Source organism: Chlorocebus sabaeus, chromosome 25 (genome assembly GCF_047675955.1).
Source record: "Chlorocebus sabaeus isolate Y175 chromosome 25, mChlSab1.0.hap1, whole genome shotgun sequence".
Classification (NCBI taxonomy): Eukaryota; Metazoa; Chordata; class Mammalia; order Primates; family Cercopithecidae; genus Chlorocebus; species Chlorocebus sabaeus.
In genome coordinates, this window is record NC_132928.1 from 83,791,026 (window position 1) to 83,814,537 (window position 23,512).

General features: G+C 44.1%; 1 protein-coding gene and 1 long non-coding RNA gene across 8 annotated transcripts in view; one reads left to right on the forward strand and one right to left on the reverse strand.

Moving 5' to 3' along the window:
• Window positions 1-23,512, reverse strand: part of SMYD3 (SET and MYND domain containing 3) — a 752,225-nt gene that overhangs the window by 80,735 nt on the left and 647,978 nt on the right. The gene's annotated exons all lie outside the window — the stretch shown is intronic.
• LOC140710300 (uncharacterized) lies at window positions 2,397-14,814 on the forward strand. Of its 3 annotated transcripts, none has more exons than XR_012091319.1 (3): window positions 2,397-3,518; window positions 3,621-3,831; window positions 10,005-14,814. It is a non-coding gene; the product is annotated as an uncharacterized lncRNA (long non-coding RNA). The 3 variants fall into 3 exon arrangements; XR_012091317.1 differs by lacking the exon at window positions 10,005-14,814 and adding an exon at window positions 8,277-8,892; XR_012091318.1 differs by lacking the exon at window positions 10,005-14,814 and adding an exon at window positions 8,277-8,892 and having other exon boundaries at window positions 2,397-3,220.

The following is a 23,512-nucleotide window of genomic DNA, read 5'->3' on the forward strand; positions in this document are numbered from 1 at the left end:
ACAGGCGTGCACCACCATGCCCAGCTCATTTTTGTAATTTTAGTAGAGATGGAGTTTCACCATGTTAGCCAAGATGGTCTGGATCCCTTGACCTTGTGATCCGCCCACCTCAGCCTCCCAAAGTGCTGGGATTATAGGTGTGAGCCACCGCGCCCAGCCCCTGGGGCAGGTTTCTTAATTTCTCTGAGCTTCAGTTTTCTCATGGGTAAAATGGAGATAAAAATACGTACTCGTCAAGGATACGGTAGGGCTCAAATGAGATCATCTGCCTAACTATTTTTAGCCTCACACAGAAAATTAGTAACAAACATGGAATTTCCTTCCACTGCAAGCTCCCTTTACACTAGAGACTGTCTCATGGTTGATAGCAGATGGCCCGGTCTCGATTCTGCATGAGCTTGGTACTCCGACACCCCAGTTTTAGGAAGGCCTTGGGAACAATCCGCAGGGTCAGGGGACCTTTCTAATGATCCCATGCGCGCTCTGGATTGTACGGGATCATCGGGAGAACCAGGTATCAGTGCCCTGAGGCAAGAGTCCTTCTGAACAATCCAGGATGGAGCAGGAGGCCAAGGTGTCCGATCCTCTCTGACATTATCCCTCCCGTCTGTTCTCCGTCCACGTGACTTGTTAGTGCTTACGGTGCCTGTGGGCAGGAATGAAGAGGACAGAGAAAACTTGCTTTGCTAGTTAATGCTCTTTTCTCAGAGAGGGTCGAGAGACAACAAAGGCTCATTCCTGGCAGAACCAAGAACCCCGACCTTAGCTCCCACCTCCCGCCAAACGTGAGCCACCATCTGACCCTCACAGACATCTCCAAGATCGAAAAACATCCTTCGGCAAAAACAGTCATTGGCAATCTGGTCATTTTAACTACTTCTGTGGCCAGGAGAGAAGGATGAGAGTTTCGGCTGGATATAAACAGAAGTAGGAGCTTGAAGAGGATGAGAGAAAACGAAGCCAGTGCGATGATACAGTCCAGGACAGCCTGGTTTAAGTTTAGCTGAGGAGAAACTGAAGCTGATTTCCAATGAGGCTGAAGACCGGCATCCCTGCGCTCCCCTCGCATGGCCACCGGCGTCCCCATCCTCCGTACGGTCCAAAACTGACCACGCACTCACTACAGCACCTTCAGGGCTGGCCACAGGGAACCGTCGGCTTGCAAGACAAGTTCTTGAGAGAGGAGTCTGTGTTTATGAAGGTTAATTCCAGGCTAAGCCAAAGGCCACCTAAGGCGCAAATGCTCCGAGTCGGTTGGGGTTCGTGTGTTCCATCTGCTGCTGGGTGCCTCTCTAGGGTGCGTATTTCTAGTCAGTGGACTGTCCTCAACACGGGAAGCCACTGACAGATGAAAGCTGGCCTTGCTTGTGGCATCCAGTCTTCAGGGCTTGTACATGTCCTTATAAGGAAGTAGAACTCAGAGAGCACTCGCTGGCAGCGGGGGACGGGTCCTACACTCACAGCAATGTCCTCACTTGGTCTCAGGGATGGCTCCAATGTCTCATTTTCTGTCTTTACTGTCACCAGTGTTGATGAAACCTTGACAAGGCAAAGCACGTGTGAGCAGAGCCCCGGGAATTCAACCTTTAAGTGGATAACTTGGCTTCTGGTTTGCCAAGGAACCAGGGCATCAAACAGATGAAACAGCCTATTGTCCATTTCAACAGGCTTTTTTCAGGAGTGGGGATGATCTTTCAAATTATCCACAACTTAATTAATATTTTAATAGTCAATTACCTAAGATATGGCATAGTCACTGACCAATCAGAAGAGATGTCAGCACTTTGGGAGGCTGAGGTGGGCAGATCACCTGAGGTCAGCAGTTTGAGATCAGCCTGGCCAACATGGTTAAACCCCATCTCTACTAAAACTACAAAAATGAGCCAGGCATGGTGGGCACCTGTAATTGCAGCTACTTGACAGGCAGAGGCAGGGGAATCACTTGAACCTAGGAGGCAGAGGTTGCAGTGAGTCGAGATCAAGCCACTGTACGCCAGCCTGGATGACAGAGTGAGCCTCCATCTCAAAAAAAAAAAAAGAAAAAAAAAAGAAGAAGAAGAAGGAAGAAGGAAGAAGGAAGAAGAGATGGCAGCCACAGCTGGGAGAAGGGTCCTAGAAATTCCCTGTAGGGATTCTAGGGCATCCTCCCTGTTTGGTTCTTGGATTCTGGGAAAGTCCTCAGAGGCAAGCCTGAGAGGCTGGGCAAAGGGGCTAGAGCAGTGGCCATTTACCACCAGGGAAGAGGCATTCAACGGCCTGAACAAGCAGCAGTCAGCACCAGGTCTGGGTGGTTCTCCGTTCTGTAGGGGTGGGAGATGAGGGCATGTACACGAGGGAAGCAGAACTGAAAAGCAGCCTCTGTAACCTTTGCATTTTTTATCACACCATGTTAATACCCAAGAGAGTTTAGCCTTCCCAAATCTCACTGGATCAATAACTTCAGGAAAAAGAATTTCCAGGAGCCAATTTCCACATTAGTTTAGGTGCTGGCAGGTCTTTGGAAACAGCCCGAGACACCCGGAGACTTCTAGTCCACCCCCGGGGAGTTCAGTTCAATCCTCCGAAACACTCAGACTATCTCCTCTAGGCACCACCAGCTCAGGTTTCCACTCAGAACACATACATTTGTGTCTGGGGAAAGGCAAGCATGAAATATACTTCACTGAAAGGTTGAAAAGCATGGAGGGTAAGTTAATTTTCAAAGAAGAAAGGAAGTCAACAGCCTAACACAATGGAATGTGTGAGTCACCCCTGCAGGGCAGACATTGATTTTCCCACCAGGGAGGATCATCGAATTAGTTGGCAGTTGAAATATGATCTCTGACTTTTCTTTTTCATTCCCCTTAGGTCCTACATTTTATTTTAAGACCATGAAGCAACGTGAGACGAAAAGTGTCATCCAGAAACAGAAGTGGGAAAGACGCAGTATTTCTTGTGTTCAAAGAAAATACTTTCAAAGTTATTTCGTAACTAAAACTGCAGCGGCAGGTGGGTGGGGCGCACGGGCTTCCCTCGCTTGGTTCATGTTGGACAGAGAGGAAGCCTGTGAGCTTGGGGCACAGACGCCTCCCATGAAGAGTCAGCATCAGGGCTGCTCTGGGTGGAACCCAGGTCCTGCACTGTTTCCAGTGGCTGGTGTCCTGGGAACAGGCATCAGTGGGCAGCCACACCTTCACCCTGCGGGGGATGAGGAGGGCTAACAGTGGGAGAAATCATTCCGGTCAGAAAAGTTCTCCCGCCTCCTAGATGTGTGGCCTTGGGCGAGGCGCTCAACTCTGAGCCACACTTTCAGAGCTCTCAATGGGGGCTGATAATTTCTGCTGTATCTAGAAACATAGGTCTAGGTTTAGGTGTTCTGATGCCTAACATTTTGTAAACCTTAAGAATGCAAAGTCGACAAATGCGGAAATGGGAACAGGGTTTTCAAAGGGGCTCCTGCAAGTAGAAGGCCCACAGTTTAAGCCTCGTCAGTGTCACGGTGAATCTAACTTTGCACACCTGCCTATCTCAAATAAGAGGTACGTCTATAAACGTACATCACAAACTGTAATTCTATAAATACATGATGTTGAATTACTCTATACATATGTAATACTTAACGTGTGCTATGCGAGGTGCAGGAAATAATGCTGTGCCCGAGACAGACAGTCCCACCCGTATGAAACCTACAGTCCAGAGGTGCTGCATTGTCATTCTGGGAGGCAGAGCGTCCCTGAATCCTGAACTTGGAAGTGAAGCCGATCACAGTGGAATGGCTCGACGGCTCGTCTGCAGCACTAGCCCTTCTCAGGGCTCTCTGAGGTCCTGATGCCACACCTGGCTTTCTGGGAGGTGAGCTCTGCTTGACCTGGTTCTCTGCCCTCTCCTTGCCAATCACTGTCTTCTCACTGACTCTCATTTTGAAACCCTCAGAGCACTAGGCCAGCCTTTCTAACCTTTACTTTCAAACAGGAGTGGACAGTGCTTGCCTGGGGAGGCGGGGGTGGTAATAAGAGAATGAGGGGGTGACAGCCAAGGAACACAGAGTTTTCTTGGGGAGGGGGAGGTAATCAAAATGTTCTGAAGTTGATTGTGATGATGGATACACAACTATGTGAACATACTAAAACCCAGTGATTTGTATACTTTCAATGGGTCAATTATGCAGTATATGAATGATAGCTCAATAAAGTTGTTAAAAATATGAATGGACAACCAAAAAGCATCTAAAATTCAGGAAAAGCTTGCAGCAAGAGAAAGCAGAATAAATAAACCAGGGGAAAAATGAAGAACACTCAGGTGATTCAAAAAAAAAAAAATTTTGTAAACGATTAATTATCCTTTGAGAGACTCAAGAAGATGCTGCATCCACAAAATAAGAATAGGGAGCTATGAAAAAGGAACTATCCAAGAAGAAAGAGTTCTTGTGAATTATAAAAACAGTAAGTTTCCTAAGATATAAAATTTTGCTTAAATATCTGCACAATGAAGACAAGGATAATCCCTAGAGCACACAGCAAAAGGCCCAGACACTAGAAAAAGATAAATTTAACATATGACAACCAGCACTTTCAGAATGAAAGAACAGAAAAACAGAGGAAATAAAATTAAAAAGGAAAAAATAGAGAAAACTTTTCCCAGAGCTAAAGGAAGACAAGAATGTTTAAACTAAAAGGGTCTAGTCTGAATGAAAAAGATACCCATGCCTAATACACCAGTGTGAACTCTCAGAACATCAAAGAGCAGAGCCTAAAACTGTACAGAAAAGATCAAACAGGTGACTGACAAAGGATCCAGAAGCCACGTAGCATCAGAAAGAGCAGATCTTACAAGATCGTGTAATAGGCTTTTAAAATTTTCATTGAAAATTATTTTGAATGGAGAATTTTATATTGTAATTCTCCACCAAGAACAAGAGTACTAAATCTCAATCTAATAGTGGGAAATCAAGAGATACTGCCTGAAGTTGATGGAACAAGAAACAGAAATTTCAATATACCGTTTGAGGTGTCACAGGTTGCCAATAAAAGAATTAAAGTACTATTACCTTCATGGAAAACGACATGTAGAATAGAGAAAAGAATATAAGAAAAGCTAGATCTTTATTTTTCATACCTAGGAATGGACCACTTCTTCAGTTGTAAGACAATTAAGTCTAAAAATAGTACAGAGAGGTAACAAATGTAACTCTGAGAAGTACTGAAAACAGATATGGTTTAAAAATAAAAAAGTTGCTGCTAAGGAGCAAGTGTGAAAGGAAAACGGAGGGATCCCAGGGGGAGAAGGAACCCACTGCCTTTCTTTCTTTTTTCTTTTTTTGAGATAGAGTCTTGATCTGTCGCCCAGGCTGGAGTGCAGTGGCATGATCTCAGCTCACTGCAAGCTCCACCTCCCAGGATCACACCATTCTCCTGCCTCAGCCTCCCGAGTAGCTGGGACTACAGGCACCTGCCACCGCGCCCGGCTAATTTTTTGTATTTTTAGTAGAGACTGGGTTTCACCATGTCAGGATAGTCTCCATCTCCTGACCTCATGATCCACCCGCCTCGGCCTCCCAAAGTGCTGGGATAACAGGCGTGAGCCACCGCGCCCGGCCTGCTTTTTATTTTAGAAATGAGATACAAGGCCATACTTCTTTTTTTTTTTTTTTTTTTTTTTTTTTTTTTTAATTAATTAATGGGACTTTTAAATACAGAGCCTAGAAGCACTGCAGAGAGCCAAGCCTTGGCATCTGGGTAGCTGTGCACCTCCAAAGTGTACTGCATCAAAGCGTTTCACAGATCGTGAGTTGTCCAATTACTTAAGTTTGGGAGATACTGTCATTCTTGATGTCACTTTTACAGATTCAAAACATATTTAGGTTATTAAAAGCTCTGAGAAGCTCTGTAGAAAAGAAACCATTTTGACTTCATTTAGATGCAGGTCAATTTGCTGAAAGACCAATTTGATGAACTGTTAATTTGCTGTTAGTAAATTTATCAACTTTTTAAAAATTAAGATTTAATACTTACAGTGGGATTGTTTTCAAAGTTTTGATAGGAATGCGCAAGTTGCAAAAGAAAATTAAATAGCCAAAAAGTGAGTAGAGCACACATTAATATAAACAGATAAGTTTTTACAAATGAGATTCTTTAGACTACTTCTGGTTTCTTTTTGGACGTTTCTGGATATCATTTTTAACTTTGCTTAAAATTTTAAGCATTCTAAGGTTTATTTTCCCTCATTTCCTCCATGACCTACTAGCCTTTATTGCGTATTTCTAACAATTAAACATTTAAGTTAAATATAAATTCAAATGCATCTCAAGGACATCAGGATTTCAAATTAACTTAGATCTAATTCAAATTCTGAACGGACAAAAATACAAAATTAAGGTTCAACTATTTACAAATTGGTGAAAGAACACTAAAAATTCTTTACAAAATAGAATAACATTTTAAAGCATATAAAAGAAATAAAATGTAGTTGAAACAATCCTGTCACATATGAAATGTCAAAACTTCAGGTAGAAAGGTTGTATTTCATATAGGAATTGCTCAAATGATGCCGAATTCTGTTGTCAGCCTTCCAGCATTTTAGAATTTTCTTTTCTAGTGATGCCTCAGACAGGAAGCATCTTAATCCTAGTTAATACACTCATGTGCCACATAACATTTCAATCTACCACGGACTGTGTAAGTGGTAATAGTGGTTCCACCAGATTATAATGGAGCTGCCCTGCACATGTATAATATTTTAAATTTTATGCCATATTTTTGCCCTATCTTTTCTGTTTAGATACACAAATACTTGCCACTATGCTACAACTGGCTACAGCATCCAGTACAATAATGTGCTGTACAGGTGTGTAGGTGAGGAGAACCATACAGTCTAGATGTGTAGGAGGCTTTCGTATCGGGACAAACCCCACCCCCGATATTTATCGTGGGTTCTTTTCTACTTCCTAAGTGTCTTTATTTGAGAAACAAAGGGAAAGAGTACAACAGAGAGAAATTTTAAAGCTGGGTGTCCGGGGAAGACATCACATGTCAGCAGGTTCCGTGATGCTCCCCGAGCCGTAAAACCAGCAAGTTTTTATTAGCAGTTTTCAAAAGGGGAGGGAGTGCACGAATAGGGATGTGGGTCACAGAGATCACATACTTCACAAGGTAATAAAATATCACAAAGCAAATGGAGGCAGGGGAGATCACAGGACCACCGGATGGGGCGAAATTAAAATTGCTAATGAAGTTTCGGGCATGCATTGTCATTGAAAACATCTTATCAAGAGACAGGGTTTGACAGCAGACAACCTGTCTGACCAAACTTTATTAGGCGGGAATTTCCTCATCCTAATAAGCCTGGGAGCGCTACAGGAGACTGGGGCTTATTTCATCCCTTCGACTTCAACCGTAAAAGGCAGCCACCTTAAGGGGGCCATCTACAGACCTAGCCTCAGGGCGCATTCTCTTTCTCAGGGATGTTCCTTGCTGAGAAAAATATTCAGCGATATTTTTCCTATTTGCCTTTGAAAGAAGAGAAATAAGGCTCTGTTCCGTCCAGCTCACTGACAGTCAGAAGTCTTCTCTCTCTTGTTCCCTGAACATGGCTGTTATCATGTTTTTTCAAGGTGCCCAGATTTCATATTGTTCAAACACACATGCTCCACAAACAATTTATGCAGTTAACGCAATCATCACAGGGTTGTGAGGCGACATATATCCTCCTTAGCTTACAAAGATGATGACGGGATTAAGAGATTAAAGACAGACATAGGAAATCACGAGGGTATTGATTGGGGAAGTGATAAGTGTCCATGAAATCTTCACAATTTATGTTCAGAGACTGCAGTAAAGACAGGCGCAAGACATTATAAAAGTATTAATTTGGGGAACAAATAAATGTCCATGAAATCTTCACAATTTATGTTCTTCTGCTGTGGCTTCAGCCGGTCCCTCCGTTCCGGGTCCCTGACTTCCCACAACAGTTTCACAATTTGTGTAAATACATTTCATGACGCTTGCGTGACAACAAAATCACCTAATGACACACTTCTCAGAATGTATCCCCATTATTAAGCAATGCATGACTACATTCAGAAAAGCATCTTTCATTGTCAGCAATACCGGATCAAACACTTAGGAGACAGAGCTACTAAATCGCCATGGATAAATGTGCATATCTGAAAACTGGGCTTTTTGTGGACTTGGTCTACAGTGAACTGGCTTTGGATGAGTTGGCTTTCCATAACTGATTTTCAGCAAACTGACCTGAAGCCATTTTATTTAACCTAGCTTTTCCCAAATTCATTTGACCAGGATTCTCCTCTCATTTCAAGTCAATGGAACAATTATCCTGACAGAACACACTCCGGAAACCACTACTCAAGAGGAAGGAAGTCATATGCGTGTACTACAGGCCCGGGGGAACAGCAAGCCGACTTTGATAATAATAATTAGAAACTGCTAACAGGGACTTAATGAGAAAAGAAACTTAACTTGTAACCAGATGCCATCCTTCTATAAATCGGCAGACCATATAGTCTATTCATTCATCTCCACTGGTGAAAAGTTCCACACTTTATGTGAATTTTCATTTTACTTTTTTAAGAGATGGGGTCTTGTTCTGTTGCCCACGCTGGAGTGCAGTGGTACAATCACAGCTAACTACAACCTTGAACTCCTGGGGTCAAAAGTGATGCTTCTACCTCAGCTTCCCGAGGAGTTGGGACTAAAGGTGTACGCTACCATGCCCAGCTAATTCTGTAACTTTTTTGTAGAGACAGGGTATTCCTATGTTGCCCAGATTGATCTCAAACTTCTTGCCTCAAGGGATCCTCCCACTTTGGCCTCCCAAAGCACTGGGATTACAAGTGTGAGCCACCACACCCAGCTTATATTAATGTCTTTAAAATAAAAACATTTTCATAGAAAACTCATGGGTGGGAATGAAGTGTTTGCTTTTCTTCTCTCTCATCTTCTTTGGGTCTGAGAAGGCCTTACACAGCATGCTCCCATGTGGTAATACTCTCCCACTCATGATGGCTGCTGTGGGAAGTGCCAACAGAGAGGGCTGGTAGGGAAGAAAGCAACATAGGCCAGGGATCACACACTTACAAGCCCACTGGGGTAGACAGGATATGGATGAGTAAAGCTAGCCTGGTGGGGAAGTAGAGGAGACTTCGGCAAACTGACGGAGTATACACCAGGTTTAAGAAGGCAGGTGCCACCCAGCACAGCTACAGCTGCTTTGAGGATATGGAGCCAGTGTACCAATCTTCTGATTCCCCAGGCAAAACTAGAAATTTAGATCAAAAAAAAAAAAAAAAAAATCCTGCTTTTTAGAAGTTAGCAAATGTTTCATTAAAAAATCCACCATGTGGCTAATCAAAAATGTTTTATACATATGAATGTATATATATGTGTGTGTATATATGTGCATATACACATATGTAAAACAAAGTGGTATCACTTACAATACCTTAAACCACCAAGTTACACAAAAAAATTATAAGCAACCAAAGCTATACTCACTCATCAGGATGTTCTCTTGGAACCAGTCAAAGGAAGGAGACGGGTATGTGTTGTCCGTAATTTTATGGACCACGTAACTCACGACAAGAGAGGCAAGAGAATTGGAGCTGAGTTTGTTTTTGTACTTTATTTGTGTCTGAGACTACAGAAGTTTTGGAGGGTTTTGAAACTCAGAATCTCAAAGGTAGAAGGGACATTAAAGCTCATGTGGGCAACCTCCTATTCAATACAGGAATTATTTGGATACAATTCTAACAGGTAGTCAACTAGTTGTTATGTAAACACTTCCAACGATGGGGAATTCAATACTCTTCAAACGCTCCATTATTGGGTACCTGACTTGTTACAAACTGTTCTTCCGAATTTGCTGGCATTAGATGTGTCTTCCCCTAATGCCAAGTAACAGGTCCTAGTTCCTCCTCCTCTGGCCATGAGGAAAACTCCGCTTCCTTCCTACAAGACAGCCTTTTAAAATGTTTGGAAATTTACAGCAGGTATCCCTCTCCTTCACAGTCTTTCAACCTTGTGATGAAATACCTCCAGTTCTCGTCAGCCATTTCTCATCATATGGCTACAGAATTCTCCTCAACATGGTCACCCTCAGCTAGAAGCTGTCTAGACGGACTGATGGATGCATGTACCCAATCCTTTGATGTTGATACTATACTTAAAATAATGCAGCCTAAGGTTGGATTAGCTTTACTGCACTGCACTGTTCTCTCTGGATCCCCCTAGATATATGTTATGATTTTTATGTTGTATGAACCAAGAAATCCAATTCAAATAGGCTGACAAAGTAAAAATAAAGTTCATCAGCCTAAGTGCTTATGCAACTCAACAGTACAAGAGTAAATGTGGTCTCAGGCAATGTTTAAACAATGTCATCAGGATCCCGTTTTTCTCTTTCCATCTCTCACCTCTACTTCCTTGGTTTCTTTTTATTTTTCTTCTGATCTCTCTTAGTCCCAAGAAGCCTAACAGCCTGCAGCCCTAGGGCTCTATGCTTCCTCAGTTATGAGCAGTAGTTAAGGAGAAGTCTTCTTTCTTAATAGCTCAAATGAAAGGCCATGACCATCACTGGCTGCAACATGAAGCCATCTGTCTAACTCGGGTCACATGACCAAGGAAACATGATTTTTCTGGCTTTAGCCAATCACAGACAGACTGCCTCTGGTCAATCACATACACACTACATGGCTAGGACCCATTTGAAGTCATAGTAAGAAAGAATGCAGAAATTAATGTTACTGGAACAACAAAAATATTCTACTGCAAAACACTAGAAAAATTTCTCCAGCCTATTATTGAATTTTATTTCCAAATGAAGACTTTTCCCTGTACTCCTATTCATTCTGTTCCCAAATGTTTCTGAGTAAGGAATTAATTTGAACTTTGGTTCAGCCTCCATAAGAGTCTTCTCTGCTTTGAACTTTGGTTCAGCTCTCTCCATAAGAGTCTTATCTGCTTTGAATCCCTTCTGTATTTGATATCCATGACTTCTACGTATTCTTCTCATGAAGTCTTTGATGAAAATGGTGACTTAGGACCAATAAACAACCTGAGCTTTGAGGCATATATCCCACTGCATATTTCCCCAAAGGGGTCTATCAATCTGTGAATGACTATGGTTCAGAAATAGCTATTTAAAAGGTTTAAATTAACCTCACTAGCTCATATGTTTCCATCTATAGGAAATGTACCAGGAGACACTATCAAATGCCTTGCTGATATCAAGGTGTACTCTTTTTGTAGCATTTCCAAAATAAACACTACATTGTGTAGCATTCTGGCTGTATTACTTAATGCCTGTCGCCAGAAGGAGACAGCACACAGGGGAACTGGAGAACCTCCAGGGAGTATGTCACACACCGCCATCGGGTACCTCAGGTCCTGACATAACTTCTCTGCTCCAGGTAGGACCTCAGCTGCCTTCTAGAGATCCATCTTTTCCTCTTCCAGCTCTCGGACTTCCTCCTAAACGGCTGGTTTGTGGTCTAGTCCAAGTGGGTCCTGGTGTTCCCTTGGAAATTCTAAGAACCTGCTCTTGCAAAGCTCCATCCGCAGTATGTAACATAATGGCAGAGAGCTGCTGCTTCCTTCTTTCTCATGTATTAGAGTCTTTTTACTGGATTCTCTTTACCCTCTTTGAGTCTTTTTCTATCTGAAATTTTTATTAGACTATTTCTGAGTGGAATAGTACAGTGGACATCTATTCTTCTGGTTTGTCCAGAGCTCACCCACCCTTCTGGCTTTTCAAGAACGTCTGACCCATTCCAAACCTGTCTTATTGGCAGGGCTGCCAGCACCTCATCTCCCCCGGTCCAGGCAGGGGTGGGTGTGGGACCCACTAAGGCCAAAGCCATCCATCCCAAATACATAGTCCTTAAATCTGGAGCTGGAGGGAACAGAACTTTTTCTTTTGTTACACGGCTAACAGAACATGAATGGGGTGGGGGGAAGAAGCTGCTGGAAGCCATCTGTCTCACCACACTGTGGACAAGACTGTGAGGAAGAATGAGGACAGCATCTAGGAAGGGAAAGGAGGAGGGAGAGAAAAGACAGAATGCAAGAACAAGAAAGCAGACGAGCCGGACATCAGTCCGATGGCCCAGACTGCATCCCTGAATCCCGTCCCGGCGATCTGTGGCTGGCTGTGCAGCTGTGTAGGCAGCAGATTCTACTCTGCGTGAAGTTACTCTCAGGTGGATTTCTGTTACTTGTATTAAAATTATCATCATAGAGTCACACGGTAGGAAAACAGAAAGGGGTAGTGGAAAGAACACTGGAGCCCTCTGCAGTGTAGTCATAGTTTATACCTTTCTAACAAAGCCAGTCTGGGTTCAGGCTGACTCAAATGCTTTTTAAAAATTACAGCCAAAATAAGATAAACGAATCCATGGCCTGAGTTTGAACCTTGGCTCTGCCATGGAGTGGGCAAGTTACTAAGTCTCAGCCTCAGCCTCTGCCACAGAGGACAAGACAGGTTAACATCCTTCTTACTCTGGCTGTGAGGATTAGAAGGACAAGCAAGTTGATTGGTCCACAGTAGCCTCTTAATAACAGCAATTACTTTTCAGTTTACAAAGTTGAAAGGTAGAGTCCTTAAAGTCCTTTCACCTACTCCCCTGGAAAGATGCTGCTAACCAACAGCTGGCAGATGCTTTTACGATTGTTGAATCCAGTTTATCTTAAATTGGGAGGACATTATGGGGCCATTTCCAATTACAGGTGAGAGCAGCTCTGTTCCTCTTTCATACTGAAGGGCAGCGTTAATGTGATTGGCGTCCTTCATGCGGCAAGAGCAATTTCCATTATCTGCTTCCCTCTTTGCAGAGCAGGGCACTGTCTCCACTCCCCTCACTGCTCCCAAGCCCCTGCTCTCTCCCTGTTCAAAGGCTACGGCTGGCCACTCTTGCTACTTCAGTTCCCCAGAACCCGGCTGGGCCATTTCCCTTAATACATCTAACAATAAGAATAGTACACATTTTTCCATTCTACCTCACGAGTTCAAGAATAGTACACATTTTTCCATTCTACCTCACAAGTTCTACCTCTATACTAACCAGCCCAGAAGAAACTTTCCTTGCTCTAAATAACTATAATTTTGGGGGTCATTTATACCCTACTTCTTATTTCTTTCAAGGACCTCTTACTGCTCATTATAAATGACATCACCATTCTCTACAAGCGATCAAGTATTATGAGGTTTGACAAATTAGTTTTATTTTTGCAACAGAACTGAAGTCTCATCCATCTATCCTTAGGGAATTTCTGAAAACTCCATATGAACTTTACTGAAAATACACAGATAGCATGTAAGTGTGCTGATCATATTTTTAGAACAAATTATGAAGTGTGTCCTTTATATAAAATTAAAATGGGTTTGAATGTGTTTGAGGCATTCAAAGTTTTATCCATCATTACCCATTTTTCAGGCCCAGCTGATTTTCTTTTGGCTGCCTACAGGGGAAATGGGATTTTTTTTTTTTTTTTTCCTACTTTCTCTTCCACGAGGTGAGAAAAAGAAAAGATAGCAGCTTGGTAGCTGCAGGGGCAGCCAAGCAAGAGATTGATTCAACAGGAGAAATTCAATGCATCCCAAAAGATTCCCTAGGATTTGATATCCTGCTGCTTAGAGTACAATTTGTTGTAATAAGAAACTGAAGATTTTCTATCAGGAAAGCCAAAGTGCTCAGTGATGGCTTGTTCAAGTTTTAAAAAAAATTGAACTACAATGGAAAATGTTCTTACTCTGGAAATGCTTTCACAATGTAGGAAGCCTAAAGACAATTTCTCAGATCATACATATTGCTCATACACACTGGTAAACACAAACAAATGTTTTCCTGTTCAGGTGACCGAGCCCCAGGAGTACAGTGTGGCTTCCATCTTGTTCCACAAGGAAGTTGTTTATACTGAAGGTTAGGCAAATGCAACAAAAAGTCTTTCTTTTTTTTTCTTTTTCTTTTTTTTCTGGAGACAGGGTCTCACGCTGTTGCTCAGGCTGGAATACAGTGGTATGAACATGGTTCACTATAGCCTCAACCTCCATGGGCTCAAGCGATCCTTCCACCTCAGCCTCTCAGAGTAGCTGGAACTATAGGCTTGAGCCATCATGCCTGGGTATTTTTTCTGTGTCTGTGTATTTTTTTTTTGGTAGAGATGGGGTTTCATAATGTTGCCCAGGCTGGTCCCAGTCCTGGGCTCAAGTGATCTGCCCACCTTGGCCTCCCAAAGTGCTAAGCCTACAGGCATGAGCCACCGTGACTGGCTTTTTTGTTATTGTTAAGAGACAGGGACTGACTCTTAACCCAAGTTGGAGCATGTGGTGGTTCCCTGCAGCCTTGAACTCCTGGGCTCAAGGGATCCTCCTGCCTCAGCCTCTTAAACAGCTGGGACTATAGGCGCCTACCACCACCATACTCATCTACTTCTTTCATGTTTAGTAGAGATGAAGTCTCGCTGTGTCACCCAGGTCTGTCTTGAACTCCTGGGCTCAAGTTATCCTCCCACCTTAGCCTCCCAAAGTGCTGGGATTACAGGTGTGAGCCAATGTGCCAGGCCCACAAAAGGTATTTCTTATGTCCTGGCCTGGGTTGGTGGCTCAAGAGCCAAGCAAGGTAGACTGGGAATAAGTGGGGTTGGTCCACAGGTGGGGAATTTTGGAGTAAAGGCAAACAGGTATCGTTTTTGCAAGTAGGGAGGAGCAGCAGAGGAGAATGTAGAACGTAGACAGTGAGCAGAGAGAAAGTATGTAAGCCAGAATGAAAGCTCTCCACGGAGGATAGGCCGGACAGAAAAACAAATGGATTCTGAAGACAGACCCTGGAATTAGCACCTAAAACATTAGAGTTCAGGAAGCCTTTTAGGACCATGAGCATCTGTGGGCTGAGTGAAAGCTACAGCTAGGAACTTCTGTTTTCCTTGGATACTGCTACCAAGGAGGCACAGGACTGGGGTCCCTCCAGGTTGGAGAAAAACTTTCACTCGGAAGTTACAAAGTAGATTCTAGTGGTTCCTTCATGGTCTGAACTTCTCCCAGTAGACTAAGTGTAAGCTAGAATGACTCATGCTGTCACAGGAAGTCCAGCAGCTCCCCTTAGCACATGCTTCTTGACTGGGAGCTTGAGAGTTAAAGGAGGGGATTGGATTATCAGAAAGAGCAGGATTTGGTGAAGGTCAAATGGAGGAAAGTGGCATTGGGAGGATATTTTACACAGTGCTTTAAAAGAAAGGTTTGAAGACCTCCAGTTACCTTGAGGGGGTTTGTGGGGGCAGATCTTCCAGCTTCCAGCAGAGATGAGTTCTGTGTTGTATGGACCAAAAGGGGAGTCAGGTGGCACTTGGGAAACTTCTCTAGAACCCAGTGTTGATCATTGTACTTCTTACCAGAACTTGGGCCTCTCTAAGGTGGCAATAGTGCAGGATTATCACTCCTGATTTGAAATTAGGAGCTCTGCTATTTACCCTTTTTTTTTTTGAGACAGGGTGTCACTCAGTCACCCAGGCTAGAGTGCAATGGTGTGATCATGGTTCACTGCAGCCTTGACCTCCCAGACTCAAGCGATCCTTTCACCTTATCCTCCCTGGTGGCTGGGACTACAGGTACACGCCACCACTCCCAGCTAATCTTCACATTTTTAGCAGAGATGGGATTTCACTGTGTTGCCCAGGCTGGTCTTGAACTCCTGGACTCAAGCAATCTGCCTGCCTTGGCCTCCCAAAGTGCTGGGATTACACAGGTGAGCCACTGTGCCCAGCCTATGCGCTGTCTTGATGATGACAGAGAAAAGGTATGGGTTTCCTGGGTCCTGGCATAGCCTGAGGGCTCAAGAGCCAGGGAAGAGTGTAAAAACAGGTGGGAATTATGTATAACCTGGGGTTTGGGGGGAAAAAAGGAACTGATATCGTTGTCCCAGGTAGGGATGGGAGGCAAAGGAGGGGCAGAGATGAGAAATGCGAGTGGAATCATGCTGTCACAGGTCACCCTGGCCAGATGTAAAGCCACCTCATTTCATATTACAGGCTTTCTTGGCACCACCCCAGACAGTCCTGGGGCTCTCAGAAATGCCACTGCACAATTTTTGTTGATACTTAATCACTTGGTCAACTGTAACTGGGTATAAAGAACTCGAGAGTGTTTTAGGCGGATCATCTCTCAGGGCAGAACCTCTATTTTATACATTATTTTACAGGAAAGGTAGGTGAGAGTTTAAGTTTGATTCTAAGGCTATCCCAGGCTGGGTTCAGTGGCTCACACCTATAATCCCAGCACTTTGGGAGGCCAAGGTGGGAGGATCACTTGGGCCCAGGAGTTCAAGACTAGCCTGGGCAACATCACAAGATCCTGCCTCTACAAAAAAAAAAAAATTAAATTAGCTTGGTGTCAGGGTGTGTGCCTGTGGTTCCCCCCTCATCTACTCAAGAGGCTGGGGTGGGAGGAACGCTTGAGCCCAGGAGGTCAACACTGCAGTGAGCAGTGTTTGCACCACTATACTCCAGCCTGGACAACAGAGCAAGACCCTGTGTCTCAAAAAAATAAAATAAAAAGGAAATGAGGCTATCCTAAAATAGTGGCATAAACCAAATGACGATATTCCCCCATCAGTGTCCCCCGGACTGCTGGCTTCTGGGAGAAGGCTTCCTCGGGTGGCCAACTAGCACCCACCAAGCTGGTCATGAGCACAGCTTCCAGCTTTACCCCGGTCACTCCAAAGCCTGAGCATGCTGGCCCTGGCTTCTGGGTACCCTTCCAGCATAGAGGATGACAACGTGGAGCTAAACGGGGGTTACAGCTCTAAGAATGCATTAGGGAGGGCTTCGGGTTATCAGAGGCACCAACTTCTGTATATGAGGCTTTAAAGTAGTAGAATGATGAATGAAATCCTGAAAATCAATCAGGGACCCCCAAGAGAGATAAGTACTTGATCCACTGAAGGGCCTCCTACTCCAGCACTCTAAAAACCTTGTCCATCACTGGCCAGGCCTGAGTTGGTCCAGTAATTCCTCCTCAGGTTCTCAAAGGCCTGGTTTTCTGGAGCTGCTCACAGGTGCCCCTCAGCTGGCTGTTGAAGGCTATCTGTAAGCTCCACCAAACGAGGACTTTGTACTGCCTGTTTTGTTTGCCACAGTGCATACACGTAAGTAGGTCTCCATAAATATTTTTGTTGAAAAAAATGAGTAAGTGCCTGACCCAGGAACGTGAGATGTGCCCATTCAAATCAACCATGATCTATGCATCCAGGAGGCCATGCAGTAAGCTGAGAATCAGGCAGAGAAGATGGGCAGGCTTCTGTAGTCCGAATGATATCTCTTGCTCTGTCTCCTACCGGACAAGGCATATCTAAAGGCCATATTCGACTTCTTGCACACAAATAAGATTGAGGTTCCTACAGATATCTGATTTCCCAAAGCCCTACACCTGCCAGCGTTGATGTGGAAAGACACACACAGACTTGGGGCAGGACGACAGCTGCACACTGGAGCTCGTAATGGGGACAGGGGAAGGAAGAAGCAGCTTCTCAGTTCTCTTGTCTGAAAGTGGATGTGGACTACATCCAGCACGCTTGCTACAGGGAGAGTTACCAGAATAAAGCTCAGGAGTGGATTCTGGCAATGCCATCCAGAGTGAAACAGAAGATGGGGTCCTCTGAAAGATGGTTGAGTAGTGGCCTCTAGTAGCCAGGAGTGACAAACACTACAGAGATGTGTGGCCAGGAGGTGACGGAAAGCACAGGCTGTGTGCATGTTCTGCCATGCGCAGCAGCATGCTGGAAGCAACGAACGGGCCACCTCCCCTTCCCCAGTAGGGGCTCCACATACATCAGCAGCACCCAATCATTTTGTTTCATCCTTAAGACAGATGGGAAATAGGCAAGCTAGACGAAGGCGTGCTATGTGAAGCTGCCAGATCACTTAAGCCTGTCTGCTGTCATCCAAAGCTCTGTCAGCACATGGAACACTTGTTCCAATGCCTGAGGTAACAGCGAGGGTCAGAAGAGCTGCTACATGCAGGAGTAGGAGAAGGCCCAAGGCATCCTGCCTCCTCTTTTCAGAGGTGTTGAAGGGCCAGAGCCGATGCCAGTTCCATGCAGACTGTCCTAGATTTTTCTTCCAGAAGTAAGAGTACAAGGCTGGGCCATTCTCACACAACCAGGAGCCTCAGGGCTGGAACCACTCCACAAAGCTGGGCAATGACGGTCTTTACCCAAATGTACAGGTGGCATCTCAGGCAAGCTGGTTAGGGTTAAAGGAAGTCAAGGTACTTTAGAGGAGTAGATGGTTGAAGCAGAGATGGTCTCATTTCTCTTGTTCCAAGAAAAGAAGAGCCAGAGAAACTGGTCATAATGTTCTCCGTTATCCTCCTACCTAAACCCTCCTATTAGCTCTGGGTTATCCATAAAAGTAAAACACAAGTAATGAGGCCTAAGCGCAAGTCAGTGGTGTAATAAATATCTACTAGTCATTGTCATATTTTTTTTCCTTCTTCTTCGTCTTCCCTCTTTCTCTATTTTCCCCTCCTTCACCTCCTTTCTCATTGTATTATTTTATGCCTAGATTCTGAATTAAGAAAGTCTTTCAGAATTAAATTTAAAAGGCTTATATTTAAAAGTTTTAAAAAATGCTTGGGTCTTGAGGGCTCCTTCCCCCATCACTGTGCAGGTAATCACTGCCCCAGTGTCCCAGTAAGAAATCAGCCTTACAGAATGGACAGCAAACAGAAAGAAGCCCTGATTAGGCATCCCGGATAATTCAGTATTTCACACATATGAACACACACACATACAGAGCTCAAAATCGTGCATAGAGGGTCTTCCACTAAAGGTACTTTAATTGAAAACTAAAGCATGGAAAACACGATTAAGTGGCTAAAAGATCACTGATAACATTAATAAGCAAAGAAGAAAACATTTATTCATTTATCGGGTGAAGTAATTCTCTAAATCTCATCAGAGACAATGAAGGCAAACAACATCCGTGGAAAGAGTGTTGGATGAAGTTCAGATACTTCTTTCCTCTTCCGGGGAGGGAACCGGCTCTGATTTGTTCTCTAGGTCCTACTCCATGAGCATGGTTTAGGAAAGTTCTAAACTAGATACGACAGCCAAGGACTCTGCCTGCGCTCTAGGAATGAGCTTTGTTGTCAGAGACAATGACACAAGCGTCCTCACAGAGCCAGCTAACAACATCTGAGCAACATGGAGAGATACGGGATCCGGAGGGGCAGGCCCAAGCAAGCGCTGTGTATGCCACTGCACCGAACGCGCACTCAGGTTCCCCCCATGGTGACATGCACCTGGGAGGCAGAATTGGGAAGGGCAGGCCCAAGCAAGGGCTGGGCACGTGACTGCACCGAAGGCGCGCTCAGGTCCTCCCACGGTGACACGGACACGCTCGCTCAGGTCCTCCCACGGTAACACGCACACGCTCACTCAGGTCCTCCCACGGTGACACGCACCTGGGATGAGGGATCGCGAAGGGCAGGCCCAAGCAAGGGCTGGGCACATGACTGCACCGAAGGCGCGCTCAGGTCCTCCCCCTGTAACATGTACCCGGTAAGCTCTGCAGGCTTCTGTACCAGAACGTCACACTGACAAAAACCCTTGAAAGAACAACTGGGTTCTTCAGAAAAGCCTGCTTGAAAACAGCAGTATAAGGTACTGTTATGAGGAGATCTTATAGTTTATCCACCTATCTTGCAAAGCTTCTCAAAAAAAGAAAAGAAAAAAAATCCCCCGCAAAATTAAAAACGGATAGGGCTGCTATGTAATTAACTGGCAATTTCTCAGTTGCAAACCCCTGATTTGTAACCATGGCAGGTACACAAACTACCGGCTGCATTATACTTCCACTGTCTCCACCTGCCCCCATTTTTTTCTAACAACAAAGCACAGAAAACTATCTGAGCTGAAATCCCACTCTTATCAGCTTTCTTCTCCTTGGAGATTTCATAGCCCACCCCCCTTGCCTCTTTCTCTGATCACAACTTAAGTCTCTTCATCATTCTTGTTCTTTTGCCTTTTTCCCCAGGTACATCACAAAAATGTCATTCCCACCAGCACAAAAATACAATTTATGGACAACAAAATTAATATCAACAAATCTTACCCTATAATGTGGGCTTTGATGAAGGAATAGATGAAGGCCCTAATAGGTTTTGAAATGGATTTAGAACAGATACACTGGAAATCAGTATCATCCCTTCTCATATTTTCGTGAGGAAAGAGTGACATTTTGGTGTGTGTGGTGGGGGAGGTACAATTTGGAAATGGTTATCCAAATTTAAAATAAATATAACTTTTATTTTAAGTTCAGGGGGACCTAAATTTGATGTAGCAAGTTACCATTTAGGAATTTCTCCTATGGATTTACCCTGTGGATTCAATTAATCATGGCATTGTTTGACATGGTACACATAAATGGAAACAAGAGAGACTGATCTAAACATTATGGTATATCCATGAGATGAAATACTATGTATCTGTTAAAAAGAATAAGGTGGAGCTGATCTAGGGAGGAGAGAAGAGAAGCAGAGAAGAAAACATTTATTCATTTATTGGGTGAAACAATTCTATAAATCTCATCAGAGACAATAAATGGCAAACATACGTGGAAAGAGTGTTGGATGAAGTTCAGATACTTCTTTCTGGAGCTGATCTAGAGCTGATCTAGACAGATGTCTACACTCTTGTAAAGTGAAAAAAGTGACAGAACATGGGCTAGGGAGTCATCCTTTTTTTTTTTTTTCTTCCTTCGTTTTCCCCCCACACTAAGGAGGACCTTTGGCTTGGCTTCCCTTCCCTTTTCTCTTTCTAATCCGCACTCCTCCATACACCACCTTAGCAGGCATATTTAAAAAACCTATTGGAGATGTGTCTTTCCCCAAGCAAGACAAGCAAGAAAAAGGCAGAAGTGCAGGAGAAAGTGGAAGAGCCCACGTGAACAGTTCTGAAGGGAAGAGAGTCAAGAATAACTTGGAAAGTAGAAGAAAAGGAATGGGGTGGGGGGAGCGGGAGCTTTTAGAAAACATTCTGTGTATTATGATGGAGCCACTGTTCATGTTTTCTGAGAGACCCTGGCGAAGGTTAGGATTACTGTTGATTTTCAATCTTCTGACACCACGCTAAGGCTGAGGTCTATGTGGCTCTGGAATATATTCACACTGGCCACTCTCACACAGAACAGTTCCAGAAAGAAACTTTTAGCCGTGCCTGTCTTTAAGGAGTGGGCCAACAGTTTGAAGACGAGGCTGAGTTTTACCTTTCTGTCCTCGTAAATGGTCCTTCCCTACAAGCATATGCTAATCTCGCAAAAGAAATGAACACAACATGTGTGAATGTCCTGAGAGTCCTCTTCAAAGCCGGAAAAACCCTCTGTATCTCCTTATCACTCTCCAGTTCCGACAGAAAACTCAAATTGAATTAGTATTTGACAAACAAAAATTTTAAAACAATGCGTTCAATTTTGTACTTTTCTCTCCTTTTTTGGGGGCTGGGCAGGGGGCGGATTTATGGCCCATACACTGGCACTACCAAAGGCCGAGTAGACTTTCATGGGTTAGTCTGGGGAACTCACCATAATCTGTCACCATCTTTAACAGGAAAATGCATGCCAAGTTCTGAACTGCTAACCGGCTAATTAACATTAGACTAAGTTAAACTTTTCAATAAAATTTATCAAGTATTTTAAAATTATTTTCATTCTACTTAATATTTGCAATGCTAAGGGACAGATGAGTTTGCATATACAGTCACATATATATGCCGATACTATCAGAAGACATATTATGGGCTAATGCTAAATATTATATATTTTGTTGTATGTGATTTCTAACTTGTTTTATGAAACACGAAGGACCTAATGTTGAGCCGCATCATAAAAACTGAGTAAAATCTATTGAGTAAAAATAAATGACAGAGTAGCAAGAAGGGAGCTGAAGGCCATAATTTGGATAAAAATGGAATAGCAGCACTTTCTCCTCTAAGGTCAGCAATTAAAATTTAGCCAAGGTCAGGAGTGACAAAATCATCAAGAAAGACTTGACCTCCATCTAGTTGTTGGAAACAATAGATTAACATTGTAAAACTGTTACAGCAGATGGCAATGCAATCATCCCTTGGTAACTCATGCCTAGCTAACCGTCTGTGACCTTGGCCAAAGGTCAGCAAAAGGCCCACCTCCAGCATCTGCAGGGAGCGGATGCGGAGGCCGAGCACCCAGCGTGAATTCCCTCGTGCACATGTGAGAGGTGAAAACCACTGCCAACGTCTCCATTCCTGCCTTTGTTCTAAAATTGCTAACAGCCTTGCAGGGTACCTGACCTATTTGCATCCATTCCTTATTTTTACCTCTGCCTGAGCTAAAGGGGAAAAAGGCAAAGTATGACAACATCTACCCTGCCCATTTCTCTTAACTTTGTTGGTTCGGGTTTATTTATAGCCTTTTCCTCAACTACAGCTTTAAAAGCAAATGATTCGTACCTCACTCATGTGAAGTGGATCAATGCAGATTGGATTTCTTGAAATACCACCAAAAAGCAGCTCCTCGACACATTCCAGGGAAGAGAAGCCAAGGGAGGCTTGGAAATTTGTCACCCAGTGTAAGAACAGAGCACACATTTACAGAGAGACTGTGACCTGCCAAACACCACGTAAATATAACCAAACGTTTTCCAAACATAATGGACTGTGTTCTGGTGGCGAAGACTTGGCCTTGCTTACAAGAAAAGCCTCTTTGTTTAACTGTAAAGTCAGTCAAACTGCCAGTTACTTAAGGGGTAAGTTAGTGCCTCTAAGAGGCCCTGGTGGATGTGGGGAAGAGAAGGTTGCAAAATACATGCAGAACAGACACCCTTGTAGGTGTGTGGTCTTCTTTATGGATGTGGTGGACCCATTTCAAGTTTCTGTGCTTCAGAGTGGCCTGGGCAGGGCAGTCTGGGTGTCAAAAGGAAAGGGAAGATAAGGCAGAAGAGTCAGCGCAGCGCTAGCAGAGAGCCAGAGGCTGCTGATGGGGGCCTGGAGAAGAAAGGGTGTTTTTCAGTCTGCGTCTTTTGGATGGAGTAGATCCGCTCACCCAGAGGCTGTGGTTTGGCCTTCTCATAGCAAGCTGTGGAGTTCAGGGAGGTAACGCCAACCATCTGACCTGCCTCTTTTTGCAATGCTAAGGCTCAGAGATGAAGCCTTATCTCTTTGAACGCAATCCGTATTTTCTGAGAACCCACAAGATTGATCACACTCAGCAGGCATTTCACTGCTCATGGGAAAGTCTACAGTCTCAGCCCTCAAGCCAATCCCTTATACGTTTGATTAAAGCTGACTCACAGTCTGGATTCCAGAGCCGTTCACCCACAGGCAGTGGAGGAAACCACCTGCAGAAGTCCAGGAAACATGCTCAGGGTCAGGCTGGTGCCACTGGCTGGCCAGGGACCTCTGCCATCCACCTGGCTGGTGGAGCCTCTGCCGTCTTCGGGTTCTGCACCAAGCTCCTGGCTCATGCCTGGCTTCCTGACCAAGCAACTCATT